The sequence below is a fragment of the Pleuronectes platessa genome, chromosome 3, assembly GCF_947347685.1.
Source record: "Pleuronectes platessa chromosome 3, fPlePla1.1, whole genome shotgun sequence".
Taxonomy (NCBI): Eukaryota; Metazoa; Chordata; class Actinopteri; order Pleuronectiformes; family Pleuronectidae; genus Pleuronectes; species Pleuronectes platessa.
The window spans coordinates 28512154-28522657 of NC_070628.1; the positions used below are offsets into that span (position 1 = coordinate 28512154).

Consider the following 10504-nt stretch of genomic DNA (forward strand, 5'->3'; position numbering starts at 1 on the left):
TTTTCGCAAACAAATTGTCCAGAATAATCACAAACAATTAAGGTCATTAGAAGTCAATTAGTCACCTAACGCAACGTGACTTTTAATGTTTCATGCTTTAATGGTCGGTAACTTGCATGGCGAAAAACATCACTTCCACAAGAAATTATATATTTTGATGACAGCAACATCAGTTAGCAGTTCCCAGCTATATTTTCATTATTCAGTCCAAGGGTCACACAAAACCTGCTCTTAACTTGTGGGTGAGTCGGGTACACTACAATGTTCAAATAGATGTAAGTAAACTGTACCTCAATAGAGAAACAGAACACGTGATGACCAAACCAACGTACTACAACTTAATGATCAAATGTTTATGTAAACTGTGTTGAAGGATTTATAGTTGACCCTGGCATTTGCACTTTATTTAAATGCAGCAGTGGTATTTCATTTTGTCGGTGTAAGAGCATTCTTCGACATGTGTGAGACAGTTAAAGTGGCACAGAATAATGAGCAAGATGAAACTTTATTGATTGCAAATCGAATTAGGTATTCAGGTAATGCAGGCCAGTCTTACAAAAAGTGTCTGAATCAAGGCAATCTTTAATTTAGATGCGGCAGTGTTTTATTTTTCTTGATCAGCTAAGAAGTCATATTTTCAAACTAGACAAAATATTACATTTGCACCAGCTGTGGCTCTTTCCACAAGGTCCTTGGAAAACTACAAAAGAGGGACGTTTATTATACTATCAAAGTAGCTAAAGCTTTCTTGTCTCATTTAAAATCAGAACAATGCGTCTGTATTTGAACAAGGCTTTGATTCATGCATAGACACACTCCCTGATCCCCCTGCTTAATCCCGCCATTGGCTGGGACAAGGACAAGTTGACAATTTAAGACCTCTTCCCTCAAACACTCTTGAATAGTCCTGTTGACCGATCACAACATAGTCTCTGGGAATTAGAAGCATGCTTTTAATTAATCAGCTTGTAATGGGCATCTCGATTGGGTAAACATATTCTCAACAAGCTGCTATTTCCTCAGAATTGGGTTTAGATCAGTTGGGTGAAAAAAAAGAAGTTTTAACTGCTCTCAAGCTTGTTTAACTATGTTTGTGTAAGAGTGTTTAATAGGTCCAAGTGGGATTTATACACCCTGCAGTTCTCCCTTGCAATTGCATGCTTATTTAATATTCTTAATGATGTCTTAATGTTTTTATACTTTTGAGATTATTGTTACACTTACACACTACCACTGTAGGGCAAGTTACACAACAGTGAATTGCACAATTTACAAGTTACATATTACTCATCAAAATGTAGTCACCACTTACTGAGCAGCATAGGTAATGATTAGTTTTATTTCTCAGCCCAAATCTGTCCTTGTAAGCTATACCTCAAACCTATATATACCAATTAAAGAGTTATCCTGCTGCATTTTGAATTTCTTTATGGGTGAATGGGATTTAGTTAGTGCTACTAACTCAACTGCAGGATCTGCTCTTTATTTTTAAATCACTAGCAAGCACTATGCCCTTACTACATATGATTTAAAGATTGGAATGGAAATTTATATATTTGATATTGAGGAGAAATTATTTGACGTTGAGTGAGGCGGTTGGAGTAAAGATATATCTCATAGGTTTCACTGGTAACCAGGCAGAGGGAGACTCAGTGTAAGGGTTCCATTCCAGCCAAGCTTGTTACTGCCCCCCCCCAGACAATACCTAACGAGACAGAGGTATGCACTAAATGAATAAGAATAAAGGGAAGGAAGAAAGATTAAAGGGATGCAGGTATAGAGATGAACAAAGTAGGATGGAGGGATGAGGGAAGGAGGATGAATAGACTTACTTCTATTGGGCTCCTCCAGGGAAGGAAAAGGGTGGGTCAAACAACCTGAGACAAACAGAGCAGGATGGGTTACCTACCCTCATCGCTGGTCGTTAAAATATCCATAAAGATCTTACCGAAATCAGCAGGCAGGCAGGATTCAAGGTAAACGCAACAATAATACAGTTCTGTAATGCACGTTTGTCATCCCACTCTTCCCCAACCTAACATATCAACCTATAAAAGACAATCACTGGGAGATACCCTCCCAGGTAATATTCTCACCAGTTTTGGTGCAAATGTGTTGTCCTGTTATTCTGCGCACACAAGGCACACATGTTGATACTGACTCCATTTACATTATACTGAGAGAAGTCTTTTCTTCCTCAGTGTGAGCAGCAGCAGCAGGTAAATGAGCAAATTACTTTGATTTATCATCTCTGTTCAATATCTGGGGGAGGTCACAAGTTGTACAAATACATCAGTTGTATCTGAAAACCACGAGTTAAAATGTTTATTATTTTAAAGACATACATGTTTTTTGAACAGTGATTGCACACTTTTAGAACGACTATAGTTCTGTAAAAAGTAAATAAGTAAAGAAAGGAAATTAACATTTTTCTCCCCTGACATTTCAGAAAAACTTCATAAAAATAGTTTTATGCCTGGAACAATGCTGGCTGACCAGCTACGAGATGAACTGTGACCATAAAACATTTGATTCTGAACAAAAAAAAAGGAAAACAGAAAAAGGGCACAGGTATAAGACAGTGTACATCACTTTTTAGAGTGAAGGCACTACACATCCCATAAACTGGTGAAAATAACCCCTTTCTGTCTTTTCTATCTAACCTGGTGTTGTGTTCCTCCGAATGTAGCAGGTGTTGTTGTGGGTTGGATCTGTTGAACTCTTCCACTTTTTAATTTATCTCGTAGAGGTAAAATGTCAGAAATGTTATTTTATTTAGTCAGGCAGTTAGCTCGGATGCTAAAATGTATTTAATACACAGAAACACTGATATTTTTTCTTATGTTGCCTGTGTATTTTTGCTTTCCATACCCTGCTCATTGTTTGTCTCTGTTGTTTATAGATATGCTTGTGACAGGTGATTTAGTATCTCTAAGGAGAGGGCCCTGGTTAACAGCCCCACCCGCTTGGTCATGCAGCTGTTCATACCTGCTCCCTGTCAAGTTCCGGGAGCCAGTAGCTAACCCCTCTCACAGGTGGATGCTGGCTGTTAATGGTATTTTGAGCAGGCGGGACTACATGAAGGCCAGCATAACATCTACCATTGACAATTTCTTAACAATGAACTCCACCACAAAAGGGAATGTTTTGGCCTGTTAACACAGTAATATTCTACACTATAACCAGAATTAGTCTAAATTAAAAGTATACACGTCAAATACTAGAGTCACAGATTTACAATTTATTTAATCACTCACTGTAAGTTCAGTGCAATCACAGATCACCAAGAAGCTGGTACTCCTTGCCAAAGAGAACATCATATGTGTGCAGTGGACAAAATCCTCATCGGTGTCTTGAATACTCAGGAGGGTCCAGCTCTGGATATAAGGGCAGCTGACCTCACATGCAGATATAGGGCAATGCTGGCGTAGCCCCTCCTCAGCTACTGTATGTCAACTGTGACTGTTGTGGGGATGGCAGACCAAACTTAAGCATCAATTTTGTTGGTGGTCAGACCTCATTGTATAGCTAGACATCTATCACTTCATGAGGCATCTGCAGGTGTACAGAAGAAGCACATCCTCTCTACACCATCTTCATGATTCCTATTCATTGACAAGATTATATAGTTTAACATTTTATCTTTCTTTTATTAATGATTATTATTATTATTATTATTATAAAGCTTGTATTTCCAGCTGCATCTGAGGCAGTCAAAGCCCCCCCTCACTGCTCACTCAGTCACTGCTCACTCCTTGCTTGCACAGATTGTGAACAGTGAACAGGTGGTGAATGGGATGGATTGATGAATTGATAAGTGATGATGAAGACAAATCTGAGGAATAAAAACTTGGATAAAGGCAAACAACAAAAAGATCCCAAAAATGCTATTTAATTTCTAGATTGAGTACGAGTGAACAGATATGCCTCCCTGGCTCTCCACTTGTCCTCCCAAGTAATACCAGCCCTCCAGCTGCTTTTCCTTCAGCATCACCACCCTGCTCCGCCTCATAAACAACTGGCAAGTTTTTCAATAATCTGTTTAACTTGTGGTGTGGTGTAAATTCTATTACTTTGTGTTTTCCATTCCCACTGTCCCTGCTGCTATGGCTGGAGATACTTTTGTATCACTGTCCTTTACCCCAGCGGCACACGGCCAGCAACTGATTACACTGACAGAAGTAGTACTTTTTCCTGCGATATAGACAATAAATGTTTTATTCTTATGTACTCTTATATTTACCAGGCTATGGATGAGGACTGTGACCTGTGCATCGACCCCGGGGACTGCCTGGCAGAGAACCTGGTGGCACTCTGAAACTGGCCGAACACTGAGCCATCTTCAGGCCAATATCATTACAGCTCGGGTGGAAGAATCTCAAGCCCTATGATCCAAAGCGGGTGGCATATACTTAACGGCACCAGATTTGTCTGACAAAAGGACACTTCAAGTGTTTCTAAAAATAAACTTTATTTTAATCACACCAGGTGTGGAGAGCAACACACGCTGCCTCTTAGGTTCAACAGGATCCCCCGCCCAGTGGCCATCTTTATAAAACTATGTAACATCCATAAGATCCTCATAAAACAGGATAATTGTGCTCTAGGACTACAGCAAGATCTTGCAGCTGGTCCTGGGTGATGGTGTGGTAATGCAGAGCTTGGCTTTGCAGTTGTTTGAGGTCAATCAAACAACAGATGGTGGCACAACAAGCAACTGAAGAGGCAGAATTGTAGTGTTCTGATGCATGGGGGCAACATGCCTGCCACTTATTCTGTTGCTCCTGTGCCTCTCCCACCTGTGCAGGTATGCCCCACTGCTGCACCCCCACAGCCTGACCCCCAACTTTGGTACAACTTGCCTCAAAGTACAGCAGGACAGGCAAGGGCTCTTCCAACAGCTCCGTTCTCTAAAGGCTGTCAGCCTAAGATTGCCAGCTCAGAGGGAGATAATCTCTCATCAGACACCTTCCACCTACCTCTGCCCCTTTTCATGTTGTCCCTAACCACAGCCCTGTCAATGGCCCATTAGTTGTTTTCCAGCCACAAGTCCCTTCAGCCAAATCGATTGCTCCTGCAAGATAAATCCAGTCAGTGCCACCATCCGCAGAATAAAGTAAATGGTTACAGTCAATATGTGTTCACAAAATGCTGGTATGGCACTTGACCAAGGAGGAGATCTGGAGGAAGAGAGCATAGCATATATTTGTTTTTATTGTTGTCTTTGGCTCATAGTAGGTGATTCGCTTCCCAACAAAGCCTGTTGGGACGGTGGGGTAGGGCAGAGGGGTAGGGCTCTATATTTTTCATTGACAACCATCCAGCATTCACTGTCTCCAGCATCCTGGAGGTTTTTAATACCTGGTGGACTGGGAGGGTTATGGTCCCGAGGAGCGCAGTAGTCTAATTTAGTTACTTTCGATAGAGTCGAGCTGTGCTAGCTCTAGCTTAGTATTCAATGGATAGATATGAAAGTGGCATTAACACTAAGCAAATGAGAACATTTTACAAAATGTCCTCATTTGTACTATTGCTCTAATGAAAATAACGGGGTCTTGAGGCCAAACTCTTCTACAGTTCCTGATCTGAATAAATAAAGTTACACATTTAAAGTTAATCTCTCTTTGAAGGTTAGTTAAAATGTTGAGTAGTACTGCCACTTTTTAGCAAAATGAAACAGGTTGTATAACCCTGTTCCTGGGATTAAGTAATCCCATGATGTAATTGCTAGTTTAAAGCTGACATCACGACTTGGTTAAATTGAATGTCAGCTCATCACTAAAGTAATGCTGCTATTGCTGGCAGTTCTGTGTGTGCGGGGGATATAGATCTCTATTCCTGCAGTCAGTGCTGCATTTCATGCTGTTGTGCCTTAATATTCCCTGCCCATATTTTGTGCCGATGGTCAGCTTTGTGGAGTATGTGTCAAGACTAAGCAATGTTGCCATCTGTGCTGATTGATATGATTGGTTCATGCTTGTGTGCCTAGATGGTGTTGGTGCTCACCATGTGGTTTATTTGTGCGTTTTGTAGCTGCAGGCAATCTGCGATGCTGATACTGCCTAAGCATCTGCCATGATGCTTTTGTGGCTACCTCCCGTGTAAATCAAACTCCCTCTCTGATGATTTGCAAGGGTTGCAGGGAGTCAGGCTTCCAATCTGCATTCAGCAGTGGGAATATGATCAGTTTCCTGTCATGGAGACACTAAGACTTTTTGCTGGATGTGATAGCTGGACCACAGGCCCATTTGAAGAACAAGCAGCCCTTGCGTTTCAGCAGACAAACAAGTTGAGATAATGATGATTTCTCCTTTTGGGGAGAGATCAGGGGTGGACTGGCCATCTGGCATACCGGGCATCGTCCCGGTGGGCCGTTGACCCAATGTGGGCCGGTCTGGTCCGCTATGTTTTTTTGTTTTTTTTCTTCGTTTCTCTAAACTCCCTCCAATTGGGCCGGCCAATTGGCTACAGAGGGCTAGCAGTGTGTTTCCAGCATCGACACATATTATTGGTCTATTGTTTGTCATTGTCAATCAATCATGGGCTAACAGGCTCAGAGAGCCCTGACAGTGCTGTCAATCACAACACAAACCAGGGTGGGGCGGGACCTCATGGCATTGGCGGGGGGAGTCGCGGGACGGGCTGCTGCTGAGACAGAAACTTAAAATGGATAATAAGAGTGAAAAAGCCCGGGTGGCGCTGAGAAGCATCGGAAAAAAAAGCTGAAGTCTCTGGAGGTGGAGGCTGCTAAATGTGCCAAACTGACGGACCTGTTTGGTGCCGGGTTCACCAGCCCAGCAGCAGCAGGTGCGCCGGGAGACAAGCGAGCAGGACTCGACAATGATGAGCGAGTGGAGGCAGACATGGTAAGTAACGTTGGCCTGGGGCTGGCTAGGCTACATTTTTGAGACATGTCCAAAACAAAGTAGAAAACGTTTTTGATTTTGTTTTAATATGCCGAATTGTGATATTATAGGTTATTATTGTTCAGATGATTCAGCTAAGCTAGCTAAGAGCTGCAACAGTCAACTTTCTGAGCTGTAAATAGAGATGAGAGTGCTTATGTGTTGATCCTTAATGGTGTGATCATGTACACTAAATGATCAATTATTCTCCATTACAGGTTGTTGTGATATATTTGAGGAGTCGTTCTCCCTCTGTTTTATATGTGGACATTTGGGACCACTGTTAGAATTTGGTAAGTTTATCATGTATTTTTTTATGTATAAATTTATACTTCATAATTATAATAATTTTCAAAAGGTTTTAAAAGAAACACACATCCAAAAAGTTCTCAACAGAGGAAAACATTTTCTTTATTTTTCAGACATTATAATGTATCCATGTCCTTCTCAGGTTGACCACTTGACATGTGAGAGCCTGAGGAGTTGTTCACCCTCTGTCCATGTTCGAGGACTTGCTCTCTGTCTGCCTCCACTCTCTGCCTTCACTGTACCAAAGTTTGTCTGTTGAGTCTCCTCTAGTCTGGTGAGTTTATCGTTTTTCATGTTTTATGAAATCATACTTAATTTGTGATGATTAGAGACATTATAATGTATCCATGTCCTTCTCAGGTTGACCACTTGACATGTGAGAGCCTGAGGAGTTGTTTTCCAGACACAGGTAGAGCTGGCAGGGGCGTCACCCTGGGCCTGCCCTTTTGGGCTGGGTTTCAGCTGCAGATCTAAAGGCTGCTTCCAGGGGCATGGGGCCCTCAGCCTTTGTTTTTCTTTGCTTCTGCACCTTACAACATACATCACACCTTATTTTCACACATCCAAACACTGTTAACACCACTGACGCGTAACATATTTTACACATCCCACTACGTAGTTAGAGCTATCTTGATTTGGAGTTAAATAAATTTACTTTTGGCTTGAGAGGTTTGTGTGTGGCCTCCCTTCTTGTTGCCATCTTTGAGCTAGGTGGTAACAGTAGTATGCATGAGAGAAGACGCCATGAGATTTGTGGACTTCTATGTGGTGTCCGCTGATAATGTAGTGGGCTGGTCTGGACAGAAAAAATGCCAGGGCTGAAATTTTGTCTCAGTCCACCCCTGGGAGAGATAAAGGGGTGACAGCGTTGGTCTCTTTAAAAAAGAGCACAACCTGAAGCACCAGAAGTCATCAAGTAAAACTACACTTCAGCTTGTATTTCTCATTTCTCTTAGGTTGTGCCAGGCAATCACCAACAGAGGAGGAAAAAGCACACTCCCAGAACAGACCTTCAATTCTTTACAATCAAGCTCCCAGCTCTTCAGCTTCTCAGCAGCATCAAGCTAGGTAGCTGAGGAAAACGTGGCTTGATTGTAGGTACAAAACACTAAAGAGTTGAAATTTGGTGGTTGTGGCTTTGCCCTCGAAGTATAACTATGTTGCAAATTGTCTCCTCTGCCGCATTTCATTACTGATGGGAGACTGTGAGATGACGTTCACAAACAAGACGGAGAAATACTGTATGACACTGTGATCGCTTGAGACACACTCCAAACAATTAATGCAGGGGAGATATAATTTGTCCTATACCTGGCAATTAGTGAACGATAATGAGTGTCACTAGATGAATATATCAGTCATCCTTTCGCTCAAAGACATTCTGTTGGCAAATTAAAACCCATCTACTGGTAAATGTAGGGGTTGTGAGCGCATGTGTTTTGGCGTGTGCAAGAAGAATGCTTGCGGGCATGAAGGTTTGTGTGGGTGGTGGCTTGTCGCAAGTGGTTGAGTGACTGTCACCGACTCAGGGTATGATTAAGACATCCATCCTGTTTACTGAGAAATGAAACACATGGAAACCTTTATCTTTTTTTCTTTTTACAGCATAAATTCATCAGGTTGTTTCCTGAGAGGTTGTAGAGGTGAAACCTCTCATCAAGAGAAGACACAGAGCCTCATAAGCCTGAGTTGAATTTGCATCAGAACCATTGCTCAGTTTTCATATAGGAATTTTAAAAAGGGAGCAAAGAACGCATTGATTTCGAAAACAAGAATTTTTTCATTCTCTTGTCTTAAGAGCATTTAACAGTAAAAACACCAGCTTATATAAACTAGAATTGCACTCAATTGAGTCGTTACCTCTGCCAACAGTATACTTAAATTAAATCTAGCTGCACCAAATTGCACATACTCATAGATGTCAGTCCTCCAAGTATACCTGATTTTCATTAAGATCCATGAATGTCCTGGGAAATCAATGGAAAGGTAAAAAAAAATTATAGAATCTTGCAACGTTAAAGAATTTTTTTTGCGAAAGTCTTTCTAACCACCAAGGAGGTTATATTTATTTATATTTCCATTGCAGTGGCATAAACTCTTTCTGGCTAAAATTACATTGCATTTTCAAATAATATTAACCCACTCACATCTGTCGACCAAATCTAGAATTTTTTAGAACTCAGCAACCTTTTCCTTTTCTGCCCTTGTCCCATGATGTCACTCTTTCATTAAAGGACAGTGAGACTCAATCAGCAGATCCTCATCTCATCTTAAGAGTGGATCAGAATGTATAATTCATGTCTAGGTCTGGAGTTCTGGATGTCTATCGTCCACTGCCAGTCCAGCTGGATGAGCAGTGACACACTGCGGGGGAATCTGACAGTGACTGCTTTTGCTTTAAAGTGCCTTCTATGTGAGAGTGGAGGCGCTCTACCCTCGGGGCGCTGGTACTCTTGTGAAGCAAGCAATCTGTCGACTCCTCCGCTCTAAAAATAAACACCAAAGAAACGGGCAATATCTTATTTATCTGTCAGTGAGTGAGTGTATAATCCTTTTGTTTCTGCTTGTTGTCTTCAGAACTGATGAAAGCGTCATAACCCACAGAACAGATCATCGATTGGATGAAATGTTGCATTACTCATGAACCCATGTCTCACCGCATCATATTCAAAGAGAGGGGGTGAATATTTAAAGACCACTTCAATCAAATGTGCAGTGTTACAATATTTCTACACATTGGTATGACTTTAATGATGTGAGTAAGTACTTCTTCCACTACTGATTAACACCAAAAATATATCAGAAGCTCAAGGCACTCAACACTCATGTGAATATATTTATGTCACTTAATGTTTTGATAAAGATGGCGTATACTGGGTGCTCGGTAAAGACTCATATAACCTGGTTATAAATGCTTGCACAAAGCGTGAAGATTTAATTATTGATTATATCTTATCATTGCATATGATTGCCGCTGTGTTACATTGTGTTAAAATCCATTCATTCGTTGTTCCTACACTAGACATTGATGCTTTTTATGAGAAGAAGTCTGTCAGAAGAACACTTAATCATAATAATCATAATATTTACTTACAACTCTGTTATAAACATTTATTTAATATTTATATAAAGCCTATTAAAGCTGAATAGGAAGGTTAAATAAAGTCTTACTACTAAGCCAAGGGAATATTTAAGAAAGAGCCTTCTTTATAGCCCTGCAGGCATTTCCTCAAAAGGTCGAAAGGTGTCTTAGTGTGTGTGAGCCCATTAACTCCTGGGCTTCTCAACAC

General features: G+C 41.1%; 1 long non-coding RNA gene across 1 annotated transcript; it reads left to right on the forward strand.

Annotated features, from left to right (window-relative positions):
- The first annotated feature begins 6680 nt into the window (after positions 1-6680).
- Positions 6681-7880, forward strand: LOC128436607 (uncharacterized). The gene is made up of 4 exons (XR_008338091.1): positions 6681-6866; positions 7124-7198; positions 7357-7488; positions 7575-7880. It is a non-coding gene; the product is annotated as an uncharacterized LOC128436607 (long non-coding RNA).
- The last annotated feature ends 2624 nt before the right edge of the window (positions 7881-10504 follow it).